Below are 25,146 nucleotides of genomic sequence, written 5' to 3'. Positions count from 1 at the left end.
CCTTCGACCGGCCGCCCCCGAACGTGGGATGCTTCCACCATGGAGGAGGGGGAATAAAAGCTCAGCCCGGCCCCACCAGCTGCTTTCGCTTCGCCTCGTAGAGAAACGTGGCTTCCCTCAGAGACACTGGCGGTCACCACACCCGTGGCCACACTCCTCTGACTTTCAGGTACCATATAATCTCACTAAAACACTGGAAACACAATAAGCAGATAAGGGATTTTCCAGAATTATCCTCGTAAATGTGTCTAATAACATCTGAATCGCTCCCACTGCCGTCTATTTTTTTTTCTAGTCCTTCACTCTAACTTTCCTCATCCACAAAGCAACACAAACACAGCCGGTGTTTCCTTGTTTCCATTCCCGAAAGATGACGGTGAAGCTTTACTATGGAACAGAGCCGGCAAGCGAACATGGTTCCCTACCACATGTCAAACGGCAGGTTTCGGTGAGAAAATTGTGGTAATAAGTCGGCTCTTACCGTAGACATGAGCGGATAGCTTGCGTCGTTCCTCGTGAATCTGTCAAAGAGGCAGCTGCAGACGCTCTTGCCTCCGCCGACCGGTCGCCCCCGAACGTGGGATGCTTCCACCGTGGAGGAGGGGGGAAAAAAGTTCAGCCCGGCCCCAACTGCTGCCTTCGCTTCGCCTTGTAGAGAAACGTGGCTTCCCTCAGAGACACTGGCGGTCACCGCACCCGTGGCCACACTCCTCTGACTTTCAGGTACCATATAATCTCACTAAAACACTAGTAACACAATAAGCAGATAAGGGATTTTCCAGAATTATCCTAGTAAATGTGTCTAATTACATCTGAATCGCTCCCACTGCCGTCTATTTTTTTTCTAGTCCTGCACTCTAACTTTCCTCATCCACAAATCTTTCATCCTCGCTCAAATTAATGGTGAAATCGTCGCTTTCTCGGTCCGAATCGCTCTCGCTGCTGGTGGCCATGATTGTAAACAATGTTCAGATGTGAGGAGCTCCACAACCCGTGACGTCACGCGCACATCGTCTGCTACTTCCGGTACAGGCAAGGCTTTTTTATTAGCGACCAAAAGTTGCAAACTTTATCGTGGATGTTCTCTACTAAATCCTTTCAGCAAAAATATGGCAATATCGCAAAATGATCAAGTATGACACATAGAATGGACCTGCTATCCCCGTTTAAATAAGAAAATCTCATTTCTGTAGGCCTTTACATGTAATTGTGAACTCATTCAACAATTATAACGCATTAAGTAGTTTTATTATAGTTTTTATTTATATATTTATTGACGTATTTGTCACAAAAGCTAAATGCTACACAGCCACTTGTCAAGACGTGGACTTTGGTGTGGTTTGTTTTCCCGTGTCACCTTGAGTAGTTGTTTGGTTGTCAAATGTTAGAGTTGTATTATTAAATAGAGGTCGGTGTCCAGCAGGACCGATAATCAGCATTTTTGTTTTCTTGGCGTTGAGTTGCAAAAAGTTAGCGGACATCCGTTGTTTAATTTCATTAAGACACGCCTCCAGCTGACTGCAATCCGGCGTGTTGGTCAGCTTCAGGGGCATGTAGAGTTGGCTGTCATCAGCATGACAGTGACAGCTAACACCGTATTTGCGTATGATGTCACCTAGTGGCCGCATGTAGATGCTGAAGAGTGCAGGGCCAAGGACCGAACCCTGAAGTCACATTGTTATGGGAGACGCACTGCATCCTATCAGTAAGATAAGAAGTAAAACCAAGTGACGTGCTGCCACCCGGTGGCTTAGCCATGAGATGTTCCAAAATGAAGTAATATAATAAAATAAGTTTTAATATTTCTCTTTTGGTTTATGCTTTCTATGTGATTTTGGTGTGGTTCCTGTATATTTTGATCATTTTCATGGTCAAAATCGCAGAAATTCCATGTTTCCTGACCAAAACAATGCAGCAGACGAGAATTGAGGCAGACACAGGCGGTGCCTCCACGGTTACACACAGTGTGTATTGGGCGTGTGCGTGCGAGGGGAAGCATGTTTGTTGCTACGGGGGACAAGGCTTGTCATGAGGCAGCAAGTACCTCTGCCTCAAGGTAGGGGGCGATACATTGTCAACTTGCAGTTCAATCCCTCAGCAGTACTCTGACTCGCCACACTGGGAGAAGCTAGCATTAGAATGCATCATTAGCAATAGATCATTAGTCATTTTTGCGAGGGTTGTCTCCGGTAGAGAGATGCACCCTGAAACCGTATTGAAAGGGTTCACAGGGATTGTTAGACGCTAAGTGTTCATTTAGCTGTTGTGCTACAATTTTTTTCGAGGATTTTCGAAATAAATGAAAGGTGCGTCTTCCCCATCACCATCAATTTTTGTCCTTTTACATTAAATATGGCGGAATTTTTTTTTCCACTTGAATTAACACACGTTGAGTCGTTTATAAACCATTCTGGACTTTCTTTTATTTCTATGACGTGTGTTGATTCATCAACCGGTAACAATAAAACACTTCATGAAACGTATGCACATCACAAATAATGAGAGGCTTCTTTAGTGTGCGACACCACGGCATGATACATTCTGCATATCAAATCAATCACGGTCTGTATTAGAATTTTACACAGAAAACTAATGGAAATACAGCAAATGCCACAAAACTGGTACCTGCTAACCAACTTGTGTAACTTTTCACCAGGATAAACATACTTGCAGGATTTGGTAAGTTTTTGAGTACGTTAGAGGCAATGTAGTTTCTGGAATAATATTAATAGTAAATCATATAAACAATAATAACAATAGAATGGAACAAACAGAAAAGTGTAAAAAGTGTGGCAGCCCTATTTAGTCATTTAAAGGGGTCATTTTCATTTTAAGTTGCTTTTAAATATAATGTTTCTTTTAATAAAATCCTCCATGATTCCCAACTTGTGTATGAGGTAAAATGTGTGTTAGAATAATTGTTTCTAAATTATCACCAAAAAAATACTATATTATGTTCCGGACAAGAAGACAAAAGGCTGAAACCTTCCAAGAAGAATGCTCGTAAAACTCCACTGGGATTACAAACCGGACAGATGGCAGGATCTGCCCAACTTCCACAGGAACTCTTTTTGAAGTATTTTACGAACTCTCTTTGAAGTATTTTATGGGACTCTTTTTGAACTGTTCGGGAACCGAAGGAAACGCTGTTTACGACCCACTTCCCTGAGGAAGCAGCTATGGGAAGGAGGGGGGAGTCAAATAAAGAAGGAGGAGTACGATCTTGGGGCAGAGCGTGGTGCAGGACTGTACAGAGAGTACAGTGGCCATGTTTCTCCTCAGATCTGAGTCCAAATTTAATTCTGTCTCTGTTTGATTCTTTGCCATCAGTGTTTGAACCTGACATTGTGTCTTCTGCCCCCTTTTTCTGCCTAAAGACACTGATACCACAGCCTGATCCATCGATTGTTATTTATCATTTCAATATCAATCAATCAATCAATCAATGTTTACTTATATAGCCCTAAATCACTAGTGTCTCAAAGGGCTGCACAAACCACCACGACATCCTCGGTAGGCCCACATAAGGGCAAGGAAAACTCACACCCAGTGGGACGTCGGTGACAATGATGACTATGAGAACCTTAGAGAGGAGGAAAGCAATGGATGTCGAGCGGGTCTAACATGATACTGTGAAAGTTCAATCCACAATGGATCCAACACAGTCGCGAGAGTCCAGTCCAAAGCGGATCCAACACAGCAGCGAGAGTCCCGTTCACAGCGGAGCCAGCAGGAGACCATCCCAAGCGGAGGCGGATCAGCAGCGCAGAGATGTCCCCAGCCGATACATAGGCAAGCAGTACATGGCCACCGGATCGGACCGGACCCCCTCCACAGGGGAGAGTGGGACATAGAAGAAAAAGAAAAGAAACAGCAGATCAACTGGTCTAAAAAGGGAGTCTATTTAAAGGCTAGAGTATACAAATGAGTTTTAAGGTGAGACTTAAATGCTTCTACTGAGGTGGCATCTCGAACTGTTACCGGGAGGGCATTCCAGAGTACTGGAGCCCGAACGGAAAACGCTCTATAGCCCGCAGACTTTTTTTGGGCTTTGGGAATCACTAACAAGCCGGAGTCCTTTGAACGCAGATTTCTTGCCGGGACATATGGTACAATACAATCGGCAAGATAGGATGGAGCTAGACCGTGTAGTATTTTATACGTAAGTAGTAAAACCTTAAAGTCACATCTTAAGTGCACAGGAAGCCAGTGCAGGTGAGCCAGTACAGGCGTAATATGATCAAACTTTCTTGTTCTTGTCAAAAGTCTAGCAGCCACATTTTGTACCAACTGTAATGTTTTAATGCTAGACATGGGGAGACCCGAAAATAATACGTTACAGTAGTTGAGGCGAGACGTAACAAACGCATGGATAATGATCTCAGCGTCTTTAGTGGACAGAATGGAGCGAATTTTAGCGATATTACGGAGATGAAAGAAGGCCGTTTTAGTAACGCTTTTAATGTGTGCCTCAAAGGAGAGAGTTGGGTCGAAGATAATACCCAGATTCTTTATCGTGTCGCCTTGTTTAATTGTTTGGTTGTCAAATGTTAGAGTTGTATTATTAAATAGAGTTCGGTGTCTAGCAGGACCGATAATCAGCATTTCCGTTTTTTTGGCGTTGAGTTGCAAAAAGTTAGCGGACATCCATTGTTTAATTTCATTAAGACACGCCTCCAGCTGACTACAATCCGGCGTGTTGGTCAGCTTTAGGGGCGTGTAGAGTTGGGTGTCATCAGCATAACAGTGAAAGCTAACACCGTATTTGCGTATGATGTCACCTAGCGGCAGCATGTAGATGCTGAAGAGTGCAGGGCCAAGGACCGAACCCTGGGGAACTCCACACGTTACCTTAACGTAGTCCGAGGTCACATTGTTAGAGAGACACACTGCATCCTATCAGTAAGATAAGAGTTAAATATCGTGACATTGTGTTTATAATTTGTTAGAATGTGTAGTATTTTCAAAAAAAAATATTGTCTGGTGTTTTATTTCAATTACAATCCTAAGGAAACAAATCAAAATCATTTAAGGAGCTTGGAAAAAAAAAGTTAAGTAAAAGGTATCCGTATCGGATGTCTATTTAGTTGATACCGGATCAGTAGTTTATCGCTCACCCCAGTTTTTGTCCTGTGATGATGCCCATCGTGTCTCTTCTCATTTGTCCATTCGGATTGAGTCCTTTTGCTTGTTTGCATCCAATTAGCGTAATTGTGTTGGAGCTTTTTGTTTGATCAAAAGAAAAATTCACTTCCTGTCTGCTGCAGGCATCACTTAGTAGACTTTCTCTCCTCTTCTTGGATGGAGAGCAGTGTTGACGGATGAAAAAGGAAAAATCATCGTACCGGAGGCTTAGAACGATTGTGTTTTGAAGAAAAAGATTGTATTTGCACGGTACTCATCGGTCACAGTAAAACAAAACCTTTAAATAAACTAAAAGCTTTTTTCGGGAAAAGGCACAACATTGAGGGCAAGACGTATGCTGTTTGTGTTTGCTAATAGATTTGTATTAAAGGGCTCCAAAAATCAGACATTATGGGTTTTGTTTTAATTATTGACGATACAGAGGGTGAAATTATCGTACAAATACGATAATATTGCATGTCTGGCAACGCTGGAGGGAAGGCAACATTCTTACAGTCATTATATTGGCTCAGGTTCGGAGTTTAGATGCTTTCTATTTAACAACATACAATACATACACAAAAACATAATGCCAAATATGTTAATGTAGATAAAGTGCTAAGCAAAAAAAAAACCTAATAAATCACAAAGCTCGATTCACATCCTGAAAACTAATTTTTATATATATATTATTTTTCATGGTCTTACTATTGGTGTCATCTCCAGTAGGTCTGGTTTAGTTTTTGCCTCATTCCTGTGACTAAACATCAAGACCCGGTCTACATTAAGCCGGATAACTCATTTAACAAATTATTATTTAGCCTAAGCCCCGTTTCGGCCACACTAAACCATCGTTTAAGGTCCACCTCCTTGGATAATTTCTTGCTTTGTATGGACTCATTGATCGTTTACAGACTGAGTTCGGAGAGGAAGTGACAGAAAGAAGTCGTCACAGTCAGCTTCATAATAAAACGGTTTTGAGACTCGGAGCTTACCACTGGAAATATGGAGGCGAGACATCGAGACATGCCCGTGTTTCTCCTTCCTATACATGTACAGACGCTTGTGGTAATCACACATGGATCCCTTAAGACAGGGGTGCCCACACTTTTTCTGCAGGCGAGCTACTTTTCAATTGACCAACTCGAGGGGATCTACCTCATTTAAATATATCATTTATATTTATTTATTTATGAAAGAGACATTTCTGTAAACAAGTTAAGTGTGTTTAATGATAATACAAGCATGTGTAACACATATAGATGTCTTTCTTTCACAAAGACAAGAATATAAGTTGGTGTATTACCTGATTCTGATGACTTGCATTGATTGGAATCAGACAGTAATGATGATAACGCCCACATTTTCAAATGGAGGAGAAAAAAAGTTGTCCTTTCTGTACAATACCACATGAAAGTGGTTGGTTTTTGGCATCTAATTCATCCAGCTTCCATACACTTTACAAGAAAAACATTGGCGGCAAATTCCGTAGCTTGCTTGATTGACATTCACGGCACCCGAGGGTCTTGTGAGATGACGCTGGCTGCTGCCAGTTCATTATTATGAAAAAATGACAGAGAGGAAGGCGAGAAACACTTTTTATTTCAACAGACTTTCGCGCCGTCCCTTCCGTCAAAACTCTAAAGGCCGACTGCACATTTCCTATCTTCACAATAAAAGCCCTGCTTCATGCTGCCTGCGCTAACAAAATAAGAGTCTCAGAAAGCTGGCGTGCACAAGTGATGTGCACGCCAGCTTTCTGAGGGATCGCTTGTGCACGCCAGTTTTCCGAGACTCTGTATTTAGTTAGCGCAGGCAGCATGAAGCAGGGCTTTTATTGTGAAGATAGGAAATGTGCAGTCGGCCTTTAGAGTTTTGACGGAAGGTACGGCGCGAGAGTCTGTTGAAATAAAAAGTGTTTCTCGCCTTCCTCTCGGTCATATTTTCATAATAATGATCTTGCAGCAGCCAGCGTCATCTCACAAGACCCTCCGGTACCGTGAATGTCATTTAAGTGACGTCTTGGTGAAGATTGATGATCACTCATTTTTAAGTCTATTTTTTTTAAAGCCTGGCTGGCGATCGACTGACACACCCCCCGCGGTCGACTGGTAGCTCGCGATTGACGTAATGGGCACCCCTGCCTTAAGAGAATGACATTGCAGCTATTCGAGATACAACACTTCTCAGACGGCAAGAGAACTTTCCAATGTCTGGATCAGCTGTGATTCTACTTACCGAAAAACTCCGTTCATTTGTCGAAGGAGAGACAACGAGAATGCGGTAGCGTGTGCTTTGTATTACCTGGCCGTCGAGGGAAGACTACGGAAAACGGTCAATGCTTTTGGACTGGCAAAGCAGATTGTATCAGTTATTGTCCACCGTGTTTTGTCACGGACACAACGTCTAGGTCCAGAGTATATAAAGTCACCAAAAACTAATGGACAATGAAGGTGAAGGCAAAAGAGTGAGGAGTGTCCTGACCAGTTATCTAGATACCGATATCTACATTCTGGGCATGACGTTAAAGTGCATCCGGCAGTGGAGGCTCCTCTATGGGGTCTTGGGGGACTAGGAGGTTAACCCCTTTACTACTGTTACCCCAGGTTCCCCTTGGCAAAGGCCTAGTACCTGACTGCCCCCTAGCCAGGGATACGGTAAAGACCTCAATGGCGGAGCAGGCGGAAGACGGTAGATTTAAGAACTACCACAACGGCCGCGATTGCAGAAGAAGGCTGCAGCGAAAAAGGGTCCCCGGTCGTCTTGGACTCCATGCCACTGGACCCTGACCCGATTCTGTCAATGATCGTGTGGTGAATGTCTGTGCACCAGTCTCCCCACGTTAAACTAAGTCACGCACAGGCATCCTCCACACATGCACATTTTCCACGCCTGTGTACGGCGGACGGAGGAGGAGTCTTAAACCATTGTGTGTGTGTGTGGACACGGATAAGGTTAGGTGGGATTTACCCTGGATAACCTTAGCCGGCTTAGTGCAGAAGGGGCATAAGGAGTGGTTAATTTATCCAGGACTAGCTGCAGTGTGCTCAAACGACCACCAGGTAGCATCTGTTTCTCTTTCGGAGAAAGATACTGCACTTACCGTGACAGTCTAGATTTGTATCGATCTGCCCACTCGTTCAAGAGCTCTGTCTTAGCAGTTTGCTATGCTTTTTAGCATCCTCTTTGTTTAGCTATTCCTTGTCCTCCAGTGATAATGGTAAGAACAACTGTGTGGACACGGATAAGGTTAGGTGGGATTTACCTTGGATAACCTTAGGATAGAAGGGGCCTAAGGAGTGGTTAATTTATCTAGCTGCAGTGTGCTTAAACAACCACCAGGTAGCATCTGTGAGCGGATAACAATGCATCATCTCTTTCTCTTTCGGAGGACGATACTGCACTTACCGAAACAGTCGATGTTTGCATCGATCTGCTTACTTGTTCAAGAGCTATGCTTTTTAGAATCTTCCAACCTGGTGTATCATGACATGTCTACCCATTCCTTGTCCTCCAGTGATAATGGCAAGAAAAACTGATAAGGTTAGGTGGGATAACGTTAGCCGGCTTAGTTCAGAAGGGGCCTAAGGAGTGGTTGATTTATCCAGGACTAGCTGCAGTGTGCTCAAACGACCACCAGGTAGCAAGTGTGAGCGGATAACAATGTATCATCTCTCTCTCTTTCGGAGAACGATACTGCGCTTACCGTGACAGTGGATGTTTGTATCGATCTGCTTACCTGTTCAAGAGCTTTACCTTAGCAGTTTGCTATGCTTTTCAGTATCCTCCATGTTTAGCTAATCCTTGTCCTCCAGTGATAATGCTAAGAACAACTGTGTGGACACGGATAAGGTTAGGGGGGAATTTACGGATATATATACATATATTTACAGATAAGGTTAGGTGGAATTTACCCTGGATAACCTAAGGCTTAGTGCAGAATAGGCCTGAGGGGTGGTTAATTTATCCGGGACTAGCTGCAGTGTGCTCAAACGACCACCAGGTAGCATCTGTGAGCGGAAAACAATGTATCATCTCTTTCTCTTTTGGAGAACGGTACTGCACTTACCGAGACGGTCGATATTTGTATCGATGTGCCCAACTACTCAAGAGCTCTGTCTTAGCAGCTTGCTATGCTTTTTAGTCTCCTCCATGTTTAGCTATTCCTTGTCCTCCAGTGATAAAGGTAAGAAAAACTTTGTGGACACGGATAAGATTAGGTGGGATTAGGTTTAGTGCAGAAGGGGCCTAAGGAGTGGTTAATTTATCCGGGACTAGCTGCAGTGTGCTCAAACAACCACCAGGTAGCATCTGTTTTTCGATAATGTATCATCTCTTTCTCTTTCGGAGGACGATACTGCACTTACAGACAGTGGATGTTTGTATCGATCTGCCCACTTGTTCAAGAGCTCTGTCTTAGCAGTTTGCTATCCTTTTTAGTATCTTCCAACGGTGTGTATCGTAACATGTTTAGCTATTCCTTGTCCTCCAGTGATAATGGTAAGAAAACTGATAAGGTTAGGTGGGATTTACCCTGGATAACCTTAGCTGGCTTAGTGCAGAAGGGGCCCAAGGAGTGGTTAATTTATCCAGGACTAGCTGCAGTGTGTTCAAACGACCACCAAGTAGCATCTGTTAGCAGATAACAAAGTATTATTCCTTTCTCTTTCGGAGAACGATACGGCACTTACCGAGACAGTCCACGTTTGTATCGATCCGCCCACCCGTTCAAGAGCTCTGTCTTAGCAGTTTGCTATGCTTTTTAGTATCCTCCATATTTACCTATTCCTTGTCCTCCAGTGATAATGGTGAGAAAAACTGTGTGGACACGGATAAGGTTAGGTGGGATTTTCCCTGGATAACCTTAGCCGGCTTAGTGCAGAAGGGGCCTAAGGAGTGGTTAATTTATCCGGGACTAGCTGCAGTGTGTTCAAACGACCACCAGGTAGCATCTGTGAACGGATAACAATATATCATCTCTTTCTCTTTCGGAGAACGATACTGCACCTACAGTGCCAGTCGATGTTTGTATCGATCTGCCCACCTGTTCAAGAGCTCTGTCTTAGCAGTTTGCTATCCTTTTTAGTATCTTCCAACGGTGTGTATCGTAACATGTTTAGCTATTCCTTGTCTTCCAGTGATAATGGTAAGAAAAACTAATAAGGTAAGGTGGGATTTACCCTGGATAACCTTAGTACAGAAGGGGCCCAACGAGTGGTTAATTTATCTAGGACTAGCTGCAGTGTGCTCAAATGACCACCAGGTAGCATCTGTTAGCCGAAAGTAATGTATCATCTCATTCTCTTTCGGACTCAACACGTCTCGACGCTGAGGAAAAGCCATCGTGGTGCGTTCTTCACTCGAGGGATGAGGCCAAAACTAATCCAGACCCACAAACAACAAAAATACTGACACCCATACTTGCCAACCTTGAGACCTACGAATTCGGGGGATGGGGAATGGGGGTGTTGAGGTGGGATAGCGGGGGGGTGTATACATTTTCAAGTATAATCCGTTCATGAATGAGTATATCCGTTCGGCCACCGTGTTCAATGGAGGAGTCTGATCTACAAAATGCGCAGGCAGCATTTCGAGCTGTCCTGGATGAACTGAAATTATTTCAATCCAATCATTTTGCAACTTGCAAGCGTACTTCTTCTTCTTACTCGTCATCGCCATGTCTCTTCTTCGTTCTATCAGCCTCGTCCCTGTTACGTTTTTGGACATTACTACTTGCCGTGGTTTTGAAGCAATGCATGATGGGAATCGGGATGTTGTGTGCCAGTGTATTAACGTGACGGCTGGGAATAAATGCTGAGAAATAGCTCCGTGCCTGCCTGATTTATGGGTTATAGATAAACCTATGGATGACAGAGACATATATAATAGTCTCCGTTTCAGCCGGGACAGGACGCTATATTGTTGTTCGGGTGGAAATCCGGAGAAATTCGGGAGAATAATTGCTCCCGGAGATTTTCGGGAGGGGCACTGAAATCCGGGAGTCTCCCCATAAAATCAAGAGGGTTGGCAAGTATGCTGACACCAAGTAAAAACTGAAAAAGGCCTCAGTGACAGGCAGGAACCTACAGCTCTACGATGGCGTCAAGCCTCCAGCAACACTTTGTCTCATGTCCGCCATGACGGAAATGATTCGGTTTTAGTCTGCAAATGAGGGTGCATCTAAGGACGTAGAGCAAAAAAAACAAAAGAAAAACAACACAACCTGATCTTTGAAGTCATCCACTGGTCGTCCAAATATTAGGCTACATGTAAACACCCTTATTTCCTGTGGCGTTTAACCCCCCACCCCTCACTCGTCCTCGGCGTGGCGGTCCAGTAACGACGAGGCCTCCAGGAGACATCCTCTGAAGTAACCAATCAAAGAGTGCATCAGTTGAATCCGGCTGTGCCTCGACAGGAAGTGGCCCTCGTCGGGATAGATCTGTCCCAAATTGGAATCGGTCAAGTTCGGTCCCCGCCAAATTCTCTCTGTCGTCTTTTTTTATTTTTTTCCTGACACGTGTGGTACCTGCATTGTGTAGTTGGCTCCCACCCGGATCAGGTGCTTGATGAGCTCTGCCGAGTGCTGGAAGTTCACGTTTGCTACAAGGTACAAGGGGAGGGTGGGAGAACACAAATGGAGGATCACTCGCATTTCAGTGAATACACAATGGCCTCAAAAAAAGTTGCGAGTACCGTCTGCGGTCCCGTGGGCGAGAAACAGAGTTCCTCCCTGCACACCTTTCATGTCAGGCAGGACTTTGGACATCTGCATGGAAATAATTCAAGTAAAAGTTAAAGTACCAATGATTGTCACACACACACTAGGTGTGGTGAAATTATCCTCTGCATTTGACACATCACCCTTGATCACCCCCTGGGATGCGAGGGGAGCAGTGAGTAGCTGCACCCGGTAATCATTTGTGGTGATTTAACCCCCAATTCTAACCCTTGATGCTAAGTGCCAAGCAGGGAGGTAATGGCTCTCATTTTTATAGTCTTTGGCATGACTTGACCGGGGCTTAATTAATTGATTGATTGATTGATTGAAACTTTTATGAGTAGATTGCACAGTACAGTACATATTCCGTACAATTGACCACTAAATAGTAACACCCGAATTGTTTTTTCAACTTGTTTAAGTCGGGGTCCACGTTAATCAATTCATGGTGAATTCATGGTTTGAACTCAACAACCTTACGATCTCAGGCCGGACAAAGTCGCGGAGTAGAGCACTGTTGTTCTGTGTAAACAAAAATAAAAGACACCCCCGCTACCACCAAACCCCACCCACCTGGAACCCCCTCCACCCCCTCTCCCCCATCTCCCGAATTCGGAGGTCTTAAGGCTGGCAAGTATGCCTGGGGAAGGGAGTGTGTATGGCCCGGCTTCGAAGCCCAGCTGGCAGGTGAGTAGATTGCCCAGCTGGGACTGGTTGTCTAATCACCTGTCGCCTTTATCAGCAGCGTCCGAGGCCATGAAGGGAGAGAGAGAGAGAGCAGATGACACACACACACACACACACACGCCGAAGAGACACGCAAGAGTCGCACGCCAGAAAGAAGCTGGAGAGACTGAAAAGTCGCAGAGCGGAGCACTGTCGCTGTGTGTAAACAAAAAATAAAAGACACCCCCGCTACCACCAAACCCCAAACCCCAACCTCACCCACCTCAACCCCCAAAATACGGTTGGCAAGTATGCCTGCGGAAAGGGAGTGTTTAGGGCCCAGTTTCGAATCCCAGCTGGCAGGTGAGTAGATTGCCCAGCTGGGACTGGTTTTCTAATCACCTGTCGCCTTTATCAGCAGCGTCTGAGGCCATGAAGGGAGAGAGAGAGAGAGAGCAGATGACACACACACACACACACACACAGACACACACACACACACACACACTCACACGCCGAAGAGACACGCAAGAGTCGCACGCCAGAAAGAAGCTGGAGAGACTGAAAAGTCGCAGAGCTGAGCACTGTCGCTATGTGTAAACAAAAAATAAAAGACACCCCCGCTACCACCAAACCCCAAACCCCAACCTCACCCACCTCAACCCCCAAAATACGGTTGGCAAGTATGCCTGCGGAAAGGGAGTGTTTAGGGCCCAGTTTCGAATCCCAGCTGGCAGGTGAGTAGATTGCCCAGCTGGGACTGGTTTTCTAATCACCTGTCGCCTTTATCAGCAGCGTCCGAGGCCATGAGGGGAGAGAGGTAGAGCAGATGACACACACACACACACACGCACACACACACACACACACACACACACACACACACACACACACACACACGCCGAAGAGACACGCAAGAGACGCACGCCAGAAAGAAGCTGGAGAGACTGAAAAGTCGCAGAGCGGAGCACTGCCGCTGTGTGTAAACGAAAAATAAAAGACACCCCCGCTACCACCAAATCCCCACGCCCAACCTCACCCACCTCAACCCCCAAAATACGGAGGTCTCAAGGTTGGCAAGTATGCCTGCGGAAAGGGAGTGTCTAGGGCCCGGCTTCGAATCCCAGCTGGCAGGTGAGTAGATTGCCCAGCTAGGACCGGTTGTCTAATCCCCTGTCGCCTTTATCAACAGCATCCGAGGCCATGAGGGGAGAGAGAGAGAGCAGATGACACACACACACACACACACACACACACACACACACACACACACACACACACGCCGAAGAGACACGCAAGAGACGCACGCCAGAAAGAAGCTGGAGAGACTGAAAAGTCGCAGAGCGGAGCACTGTCGCTATGTGTAAACAAAAAATAAAAGAGACCCCCGCTATCACCAAACCCCAAACCCCAACCTCACCCACCTCAACCCCCAAAATACGGTTGGCAAGTATGCCTGCGGAAAGGGAGTGTTTAGGGCCCGGCTTCGAATCCCAGCTGGCAGGTGAGTAGATTGCCCAGCTGGGACTGGTTGTCTAATCACCTGTCGCCTTTATCAGCAGCGTCCGAGGCCATGAGGGGGGAGAGAGAGAGCAGATGACACACACACACAAACACACACACACACACACACACGCCGAAGAGACACGCAAGAGACGCACGCCGGAAAGAAGCTGGAGAGACTGAAGAGCCGCGGAGCTGAGCACTGTCGCTGTGTGTAAACGAAAAATAAAAGACTCCCCCGCTACCACCAAATCCCGACCCCCAACCTCGCCCACCTCAACCCCCCAAAATACGGAGGTCTCAAGGTTGGCAAGTATGCCTGCAGAAAGGGAGTGTTTAGGGCCCGGCTTCGAATCCCAGCTGGCAGGTGAGTAGATTGCCCAGCTGGGACCGGTTGTCTAATCACCTGTCGCCTTATCAGCAGCGTCCGAGGCCATGAGGGGAGAGAGAAAGAGCAGATGACACACCCGCATACACGCCGGAGAGACATGCGAGAGACGCACGCCGGAAAGAAGCTGGAGAGTCTGAAAAGTTGCGGAGCACTGTCACTGTGTGTAAACGAAAATAAAAGACACCCCCGCTACCACCAAACCCCCTCGCCCCCATCTCCCGAATTCGGAGATCTCAAGGTTGGCAAGTATACCTGGGGAAGGGAGTGCGTATGGCGCAGCTTCGAAGCCAAGCTGGCAGGTGAGTAGATTGCCCAGCTGGGCCTGGTTGTCTAATAACCTGTCACCTTTATCAGCAGCGTCCGAGGCCATGAGGGGAGAGAGAGAGAGAGCAGATGACACACCCACATACACGCCGCAGAGACACGCGACAGACGCACGCCGGAAAGAAGCTGGAGAGCCTGAAAAGTTGTGGAGCACTGTCGCTGTGTGTAAACGAAAATAAAAAACAACCCCCGCTACCACCAAACCCCGCCCACTTGAATCCCCCCACCCCCTCCATCTCCCGAATTCGGAAGTCTCAAGGTTGGCGGGTAGGCCTGCGGGAAGGGAGTGTGTATGGCCCGGCTTTGAAGCCCAGCTGGCAGGTGAATAGATTGCCCAGCTGGGTCTGGTTGTCTAACCACCTGTCGCCTATATCAGCAGCATACGAGGCCATGAGGGGAGCGAGAGAGAGCAGATGACACACCCGCATACACGCCGGAGAGACACGCGAGAGACGCACGTCGGAAAGAAGCTGGAGAGACTGAAAAGTCGCGGAGCAGAGCACTGTCGCTGTGTAGACGAAAATAAAAGACACCCCCGCTACCACCAAACCTCACCTCCCCAGCCAACCACCTCAACCCCCAAAATTCGGAGGTCTCAAGATTGGCAAGTATGCTTGGGGAAGGGAGAGTGTATGGCGCAGCTTCGAAGCCCAGCTGGCAGGTGAGTAGATTGCCCAGCTGGGCCTGGTTGTCTAATCACCTGTCGCCTTTATCAGCAGCGTCCGAGGCCATGAAAGAAGCTGAAGAGACTGAAAAGTCGCGGAGCAAAGCACTGTCGCTGTGCGTAAACAAAAATAAAAGACTGTTCAAACAAGACTTCCTGTGCTCCAGTTTGAGGCCGTCAGTGTCAGGGGAACCTGACATTGGACAAAATATCATATCAATCCCGAAGATGTCCTGCAGTGGTGGAATAAAGTCTCACAAACGACCGGCTTTGCAGTGGAAACGCACACGACATGTAAATAATAGAGCACGCGTGTGGTAAGTGGGAAACGTGTCTTGGAAAGGTCACCGAGGGACATTTTGAAAGCGGCCTGGCCTTTGCAGCGTGGAGCCGCCTGACTGGAAATGAAGGCGCGCCGTGAAATGGCCACCAAAACGGCCGCGTCCCTCGGGCTTCTCTCCCAGTATTCACACGCATTTGTCAGCGGCACCAAGGATGGAAGCTAAGTCTCAAATCCCCATGCAGGCGGGGGTTCCGTCACGGCGCAGACAGCTGTTTCATGACCTTTGTCCTTCCGTTGTGAGGACAGGATTGATGCGCTGCTGATTATCAACCGATCAGACTGTGGCCAGTCTTTGGATGTCACTGAAGAGCAGCTGCCCCCTCCCGCCAAGACAGAAATAGAGCACCGTGACCCAGTTCCATGTAACCCACTTAGAAGACAGAAACCTTCATTTAGAGGTCAGTCTGGAATTTCCCTTTTTAAACAAATATTCTTTTCAAAAGGCTATATTTTCCTCTTGGACCGGACACAGCTTCCAAGCATAGGCGTCGATCTCGTGGGTGCTTCAGGGCCTGGGATACTTGCCAACCTGGAGAACTCCGATTTCAGGAGGTGGGGGGCGTGGTTGGGTGCATGGTTAAGAGTCAAGTATTTCATTTATATATATATATATATATATATATATATATATATATATATATATATAAATATATATCCATTCATTTTCGACCGCTTATTCCCTTTTGGGGTCGCGGGGGGCGCTGGCGCCTATCTCAGCTACAATCGGGTGGAAGGCGTCGTACACCCTGGACAAGTCGCCACCTCATTGCAGGGCCAACACAGATAGACAGACAATATTCACACTCGCATTCACACACTAGGGCCAATTTAGTGTTGCCAATCAATTTATCCCCAGGTGCATGTCTTTGGAAGTGGGAGGAAGCCGGAGTACCCGGAGGGAACCCACGCATTCACGGGGAGAACATGCAAACTCCATACAGAAAGATCCCGAGCCTGGGATTGAACGCAGGACTGCAGGACCTTCGTATTGTGAGGCAGACGCACTAACCCCTCTGCCACCGTGAAGCCCTATATATATATATATATATATATATATATATATATATATATATGTATATGTATGTGTATATATATAAATATGTATATATATATATTTTTTTTAATCAAATAAATACTTGAATGTCAGTGTTCATTTATTTACAAATATACACACACATAACACTCATCTACTCATTGTTGAGTCCATCCTTGTTCTATACGCTGTCACTATTTTTCTAACCATATGCATGTACAGTAGAGGGCAGTATTGTCCTGTTTGAGAGTGTCACAACATTGCTGTTTACGGCAGACAAACAGCTTTGCGGTAGACGAAAACGTGACTGCTGTTGTTGTGTGTTGTTACCGCGCTGGGAGGACGTTAATGAAACGGCCTAACAATAAACCCACATAAGAAACCAAGAACTCGCCCTCGATCATTCTACAGATATAACGTCATTGGGCAGACACGCTGTTTATATTGTGGGAAAGCGGACGGGAAAACAGGCTGTCCTCACTCAGGTCTACATGGAGCTGGACGCCATGCTCCCTCCAGCTCCGCCTGAATTTCGGGAGATTTTCGGGAGAAAATTTGTCCCGGGAGGTTTTCAGGAGAGGTGCTGAATTTTGGGAGTCTCCCGGAAAATCCGGGAGGGTTGGCAAGTATGGAGCCCGGGCACCCAGGTGAGAGTGAAGGCAACTTTAATTATTTTAAATTATTTTAGAAAAAAAAAAATAATGTTGTTGGTCCATTTCATATTTTAAAAAAGTCACAAATCAAATAGATACAAAATCTAACCAAGGCTTTATTGAGCCCAATAATAAACTAATGACACAATCATCTTGACTTTGAACACAATGTCCAGAAAGGAATGAAGGGCATACTTAATCAATCAATCAATCAATCAATGTTTACTTATATAGCCCTAAATCACGAGTGTCTCAAAGGGCTGCACAAGTCACAACGACATCCTTGGCTCAGATCTCACATCAGGGCAAGGAAAAACTCAACCCAGTGGGATGACAATGAGAAACCTTGGGGGGGACCGCAGATGTGGGGATAGTTAATACTGTGTGTGTGTGTGTGTGTGTGTGTTGAGGAAGCGTCTCACTTGATATATGTTGTCCTCTGTCGAAGGCAAACCAAAGTAGCGCTCCGAGAATGCAGAAGCTGCAAGCAAGAAAGGAGAATGCTATGTTTTAGATTTTTCCCAATGAGGAAATTACACAAAATAAGAAACATCAACATTGGGGTGAAAAAGAATAAAGACGGCTTCTCTGTGCCTGAGATCATCTAAGGTGGACTGATGCAAAGTGGAAAAGTGTTCTGTGGCCTGAAAAGTCCACATTACAAACTGTTTTTGGAAATATTCGACATCGTGTCATTCGGACCAAAGGGGAAGCGAACCGTCCAGACTGTTATCGACGCAAAGTTGAAAAGCCAGCATCTGTGATGGTATGGGGGTGCATTAGTGCCCAAGGCATGGGTAACTTACACATCTGTGAAGGCACCATTAATGCTGAAAGGTACATACAGGTTTTGGAACAACATATACTGCCATCTAAGCGCCGTCTTTTTCATGGCCGCCCCTGCTTATTTCTGCGAGACAATGCCAAGCCACATTCAGCAGGAGTTACAACAGCGTGGCTTTGTAAAAAAAAGAGTGCGGGTACTTTCCTGGCCCGCCTGCAGTCCAGACCTGTCTCCCATGGAAAATGTGTGGCGCATTTTGAAGCGTAAAATACGACAGCGGAGACCCCGGACTGTTGAACGACTGAAGCTCTACATAAAACAAGAATGGGAAAGAATTCCACTTTCAAAGCTTCAACAATTAGTTTTTCCTCAGTTCCCAAACGTTTATTGAGTGTTGTTAAAAGAAAAGGTGATGTAACACAGTGGTGAACATGCCCTTTCCCAACTACTTTGGCACGTGTTGCAGCCATGAAATTCTAAGTTAATTATTATTTGCAAAAAAATAATGAAGTTTATGAGTTTGAACATCAAATATCTTGTCTTTGTAGTGCATTCAACTGAATATGGGTTGAAAAGGATTTGCAAATCATTGTATTGCGTTTATATTTACATCTAACACAATTTCCCAACTCATGTGGAAACGGGGTTTGTATTTTGGTACCGGTACCAAAATAATTCAGTGTTTTATCGTTCATAGTTAATATTGTAAATCTCACATTCTTTATTTTCATGTACAGTCTGGGTGTCATTCAGTAAAAAAAAAGGAGGTCTGTCATAACGTTTTTAGCTTTCAATCAAACATTGTTGTGAGTTGTTTTTAGTTGTTTTTAGTGTTCCTGAAAATCAGATATACTGTACCGGCCCCCAGAGGCATTTTTTCTCTCAAAATTTGGCCCCCCAAGTGAAAATATTTGCTGTGTGAGAAGGATTTCCTTCAGCCAGACTTGTCGCTCACCATACATGGTCCAGTCCACAACAGGAGCCTGAGCCGCAGCACATCGGATGATCCGTTCCGTGGACTTCAGCAGCATGAGTGTCAGGTAGCCCCCGTAGTCCTGCAGGAGGAACATTCTCATTGGAGCAGCTTGACTTGGATACTTTGTTGCCTCCAACAACGCAAATGGAGGTTTTCTACTGTCCAACTGTGAGTCCTAACCAATGTGTGTGATGGGGAGTTACCAAAATTAATTCCAATGGTCCAAAAATGATCATGAATTTATTACAAATAATATATATTCGTCCATAATGTTCCTTTTTGACTGTACTTGAATGTATAATAGACTGTATTTACATTATTCACATGTGAATAATGCTGTATAATAGACTGTATTTATGTTATTCACATGTGAATAATGCTGTATAATAGACTATTTATGTTATTCACACGTGAATAATGCTGTATAATAGACTATTTATGTTATTCACACGTGAATAATGCTGTATAAAATACTGTATTTATATTATTCACATGTGAATAATGCTGTATAAAAGACTGTGTTTATATTATTCACATGTGAATAATGCTTTATAATAGACAGTGTTTATATTATTCACCTGTGAATAATGCTGTAAAATAGACTGTATTTATATTATCCAAGTGTGAATAATGCTGTATAATGGACTGTATTGGTTATTCACATGTGAATAATACTGTATAATAAACTATTTATGTTACTCACATGTGAATAATGCTGTATAATAGACTGTTTATATTATTCACCTGTGAATAATACTTTATAATAGACTGTATTTATGTTATTCACATGTGAATAATGCTGTATAATAGACTGTATTTACATTATTCACATGTGAATAATGCTGTATAAAAGACTGTATTTATATTATTCACACGTGAATAATGCTGTATAATAGACTGTATTTATATTATTCTCATGTGAATAATGCTGTATAAAAGACTGTATTTATATTATTCACATGTGAATAAGGCTGTATAATAGACAGTTTTTTTATCATTCATATGTGAATAATGCTTTATAATAGACTGTGTTTATATTATTCACCTGTGAATAATGCTGTATAATAGACTGTATTTATATTATTCACATGTGAATAATGCTGTATAAAAGACTGTATTTATATTATTCACATGTGAATAATGCTGTATAATAGACTGTATTTATATTATTCACATGTGAATAATGCTTTATAATAGACTGTGTTTATATTATTCACCTGTGAATAATGCTGTATAATAGACTGTATTTATATTATTCACATGTGAATAATGCTGTATAAAAGACTGTATTTATATTATTCACATGTGAATAATGCTGTATAAAAGACTGTATTTATAGTATTCACATGTGAATAATGCTGTATAATAGACTGTTTTTTTATTATTCACATGTGAATAATGCTGTATAATAGACTGTGTTTATATTATTCACATGTGAATAATGCTGTATAATAGACTGTTTTTTTATTATTCACCTGTGAATAATGCTGTATAAAAGACTGTATTTATATTATTCACATGTGAATAATGCTGTATAATAGACTGTTTTTTTATTATTCACATGTGAATAATGCTTTATAATAGACTGTGTTTATATTATTCACATGTGAATAATGCTGTATAATATACTGGTATTTTTCTTACATGTGAATAATATAAATACAAAGTGTTTAGTGTTTATTGTGAGCAAACTGTGGTGCTGAATTTTCTCTGGTCAGGATGCCACCCGAACGCCTCCCTAGAGAGGTGTTTCGGGAATGTCCGACCGGTAGGAGGCCACGGGGAAGACCCAGGACACGTTGGGGAAGACTATGTCTCCCGGCTGGCCTGGGAACGCCTCGGGATCCCCCGGGAGGAGCTGGACGGAGTGGCTGGGGAGAGGGAAGTCTGGGCTTCCCTGCTTAGGCTGCTGCCCCCGCGACCCGACCTCTGATAAGCGGAAGAAGATGGATGGATGGATGGATGGATCACAGTTCACATACAATTGACTCAATAATTTTGTCTACATAAGATTTTTGTCAATGCAGTCACACACAAAAAAAAATACCAAAAATGATCAAACCTCTCCAAAAACTCCAACCCGAGTGGGATCGATGAAGGGTAGCTTCATTAAGTACCTGGAGAGAGACGGCACATCAACCTGTCATCATGTTCAACGGAACAGCAGAGAAGGAAATGAAAGCAAAAAAAAAAAAGAAAACATCTCTTGTTGTGCCGCGAAAAAAACAAACCGACCTCCATCACATTCCACAATACAGATAAAAAAAAAAAAACATTTAGAAAGCATGTAATCATGTTTTCAAATTTGACGGCCAATTTCTTCACAAGGACTCATTGAAGGCCTGTTTGGAGAGCACTTTTTTTATTTATTTTCTGAGCCACTTCTGCAATCCCAATGAGCTTATCAGGTAGCTGAGAGTGTCCTTTTTTTTGTCTCCCTCAAATGAAAAAAAAAAAGAAGAAAGTGCAGGTGGATGAAATTCCAAATAAGTACATACTCCAGAGCTGCGATCTGGTCCTCCACGTCCCCTTGGCCGACGTTGTGATGGAGCTGCTGCAACATCCTGTGATGGCAAGGCGAGGATGAGTTGCACATAATGGTGAACATTCAGTTGACTTAAACTCTTTATTATGACCCATTAGAACCCATTTAAATGTCCTAAAATGGGCCTGATAGAGCTTTGGATGTGCGTGAGTGACTGGTTTTGACGACAGGATCAAATGAAAAGGCACTTGAGAGTTTACTGCACATTTTAATCAAACTGATATTAAACGATACAGCAGGGAACGTAATACCTTGAACATAACTGAGCTGTATATTGCACCCAGCACACTTTTTTCATGTAATTGTATGTTTTTTATGTTACAGTATTTCGCTGTATTAATTTAAAACCTCTTCTCACTCCGGCGTTTACCAAAGGCATGCGGTAAATTTAGGCCTGCGCTTTTAAATTTGAGTGTGATGTAAGGATACCATCATGAAAAGCAAATTTAATAAAAAAAAAACACGTTATTATGGTCTTACCTTTACTTATAAATGAAGTCCATGAGCAGCTCCTTCTGGTCAAAAGAATCGATAACTTGTTTATAGAAGTCTTCCTTATCTTTCTTCAGTTTTAAAAGTCTCTCTGTCTCGATGGAGATCTTCCTTTATTACCTCCTGCTTCCATTGAAAGTCCAGTTTAGAATACTGTTTTATTTTAGATATGTAATCCTCCATGTTAAAAGTGCAAGCGAGAGGAAAAAATAAACTCTTGCTGCTTGTTGTCACTTCTTCTGCAGCCGAGTAGTCGCAAGAAGGATCACTAGCGCCCTCTACCACCAGGAGGCGGGAGTCATTTAATGACTCATATTTGACACACGCAGCTATGGTATATTAATAAAACATAGCTGCTTACTGTTCTTTTTAGCATATTCAATAGCTTGGACCTTAAATCCTACTGAATAGCTCCTAATCTTCTTCCCTTTATGCGATTTCAAATGATTGAAATCGGCCTCCTCCATTTTGAAAATGATGACAGGTGGCGGAAATTCTAGGCATATGCTAATTATTAGGCGAAACGAGTTTGACCCGGCGGAAATTTCTAGACATGCGCTAATAAAAATAATATTTTGCGAAACGAGTTTGACCCGACGTTAATCCCAAGCCGGCGGTAATGCTAAGCATGCGCTAATTATTTTGCGAAACGAGTTTGACCCGGCAGTAATTCTAGGCAGGTGCATACTATATACCCGGCGGCAATTCAAGGAAATACGGTATTCGAGTAAGCTATAATAAGGACTATGTGACGACCGGGTCGCATTGTGGCTTCGGACACAGCGTGCAGGTAGAAACAAAAGATTTATCTATAAATAACTCAGACCAAACAAAGAAAACACGTGCTCATAGCACTTAAGGCAAAAACTAAAAGAGCTAGCATGGGAGCTAGAAGGTAAAAGAGCAGGAAACAAACGTTGTTAATGTGTTCTACAAAAACAAACTACGAAGCCAGACCGAGTGAGGCCAGGGCAAGGACTAAATAGCCTTCTGATTAGTGGCCGGACAACAGGTGCGCATCCCGAACACTAACCAGAGGCAGGTGAATGTAATTTGCCGTCATGGCAACTGAGACACACAAACTGAAAACTGAAAACACAAGTAAACTACGATCCGGGCAGCGGATCATAACAGACAAAGTTCTACAGTATCCAGGCCAGACAGTACTATGTCGTCCTACAATCTTTAAAGGATCAGATTAGTGTTGTCCCGATACCAATATTTTGGTGCCGGTACCAAAATTATTTTTATATTTTTTAGTACTTTTCTAAATAAAGGAGACCACATAAAAATTGCAGTATTGTCTTTATTTTAACAAAAAAATCCCAGTGTTCCTTAAACATATGTTTATTTTTGCAATTTTTTGTCCTTAAATAAAATAGTGAACCTACTGGATAACGTGACTTTTATTAGTAAGTAAACAAAACAAAGGCTCCTAATTATTCTGCTGACGTATGCAGTAACATATTGTGTCATTTTCCATTCTATTATTTTTTCAAAATTTTAAGGACAAGTGTCAGGTTCAAACACTGATGACATCTATTAATCAGACAAGAAGCAAGGAACCATGCAGAGACAGAGTTCAATTTAGCTCGTGAGGAGAACGCATGGAGCTGAACACTTAGTCACAGTCTCGCCCTACGCTCTAAGGTTCAGCTCCCGCGTCCATCTATTTTTTCAGGAGTTCCCCAGTCAACATCACTGAGGCCGCCTCTAAAAGGAGTGGTCACATATATTATGCACAGCAGGTCCAGTACGCACAATACGTGACGGAATGTGCTGGGGGCCTTGTGATTTCGCCTTGTCTCTGCTTTGTCTGCGTACTATCGTCTTATCTTCGTTTGGGTTGTTAAAGTCCTTGGTTGTTAGCAGGCTAAAATAAAGATAACATCTGCGGCTGAGGCCACCCCTTAGACAAGAAATTTTGTCCTTGCACAGATAGGAAAAGGACAGCTTGAGCACAATAGCTAACAACTATAGCAACGGACTTAAAGCATATCAAAGTTGTGTGATAACTTACACAAAATTATTCTATCAAGTGGTAGAAAATAAATTATTAATCTACCTGTTGATTTATTGTTAATATCTACTTACTTTCTCTTTTAACATGTTCTATCTACACTTCTGTTATTCTTCTGTTGTTTGATACTTTACATTAGTTTTGAATGATACCACAAATTTGGGTATCAGTCCGATACCAAGTAGTTACAGGTTCATATATTGGTCATATTCAAAGTCCTCATGTGTCCAGGGACTTATTTCCCGAGTTTATAAACATAATAATAAAAATAATAAAAAATAAGATGTGATGCCAAAAAATTTTGACGTAATCATAGTAGTATTGACTTGATACGCCCCTGTACTTGGTATCATTATAGTGGATGTTAGGTGTATATCCACTAATTTTCTCTACAGAATCTCCTCTCTGGTTGATTGATTGATTGGGACTTTTATTAGTAGATTGCACAGTACAGTACATATTCCGTACAATAGACCACTAAATGGTAACACCCCAATAAGTTTTCCAACTTGTTTAAGTCGGGGATGCGACTTTAAGGTTTTACTACCTACTTATAAGAAATTAAAAGGTCTAGCTCCAGCCCATCTTGCAGATTGTCCCGGCAAGAAATCTGAGTTCAAAGAACTCTGGCTTATTAGTTTTTCCCAGAGCCCAAAAACAGTCTGTGGGCTGTAAGCGTTTTCTATTGGGGCTCCAGATCCCTCCCCGTAACAGTTAGAGATTCTACCTCAGTAGAAGCATTTAAGTCCCATCTTAAAACTAATTTGTATACTTTAAATAGACTCCCCTTTTAGACTACTTGATCTGCCGTCTCTTTTCTTGTCTGCCCCCCTTGCCTGTGTGGATAGGTTATTAGGTGACCACAGATGAGGCACCAGCTGTTCTAATTCGGGACCCGGGGTGGACC

The 25,146-nt window shown here is 43.6% G+C and overlaps 1 pseudogene; it reads right to left on the bottom strand.

The window, feature by feature from the left end:
* Positions 1-7,085: 7,085 nt before the first annotated feature.
* Positions 7,086-25,146, bottom strand: part of LOC133544364 (inactive dipeptidyl peptidase 10-like) — a 69,055-nt pseudogene continuing 50,994 nt past the window's right edge.

Source organism: Nerophis ophidion, linkage group LG27 (genome assembly GCF_033978795.1).
Source record: "Nerophis ophidion isolate RoL-2023_Sa linkage group LG27, RoL_Noph_v1.0, whole genome shotgun sequence".
NCBI classification, from domain to species: domain Eukaryota; kingdom Metazoa; phylum Chordata; class Actinopteri; order Syngnathiformes; family Syngnathidae; genus Nerophis; species Nerophis ophidion.
Note: the sequence above shows the minus strand (reverse complement) of the source record. Positions and strands in the feature narration are given on the sequence as shown.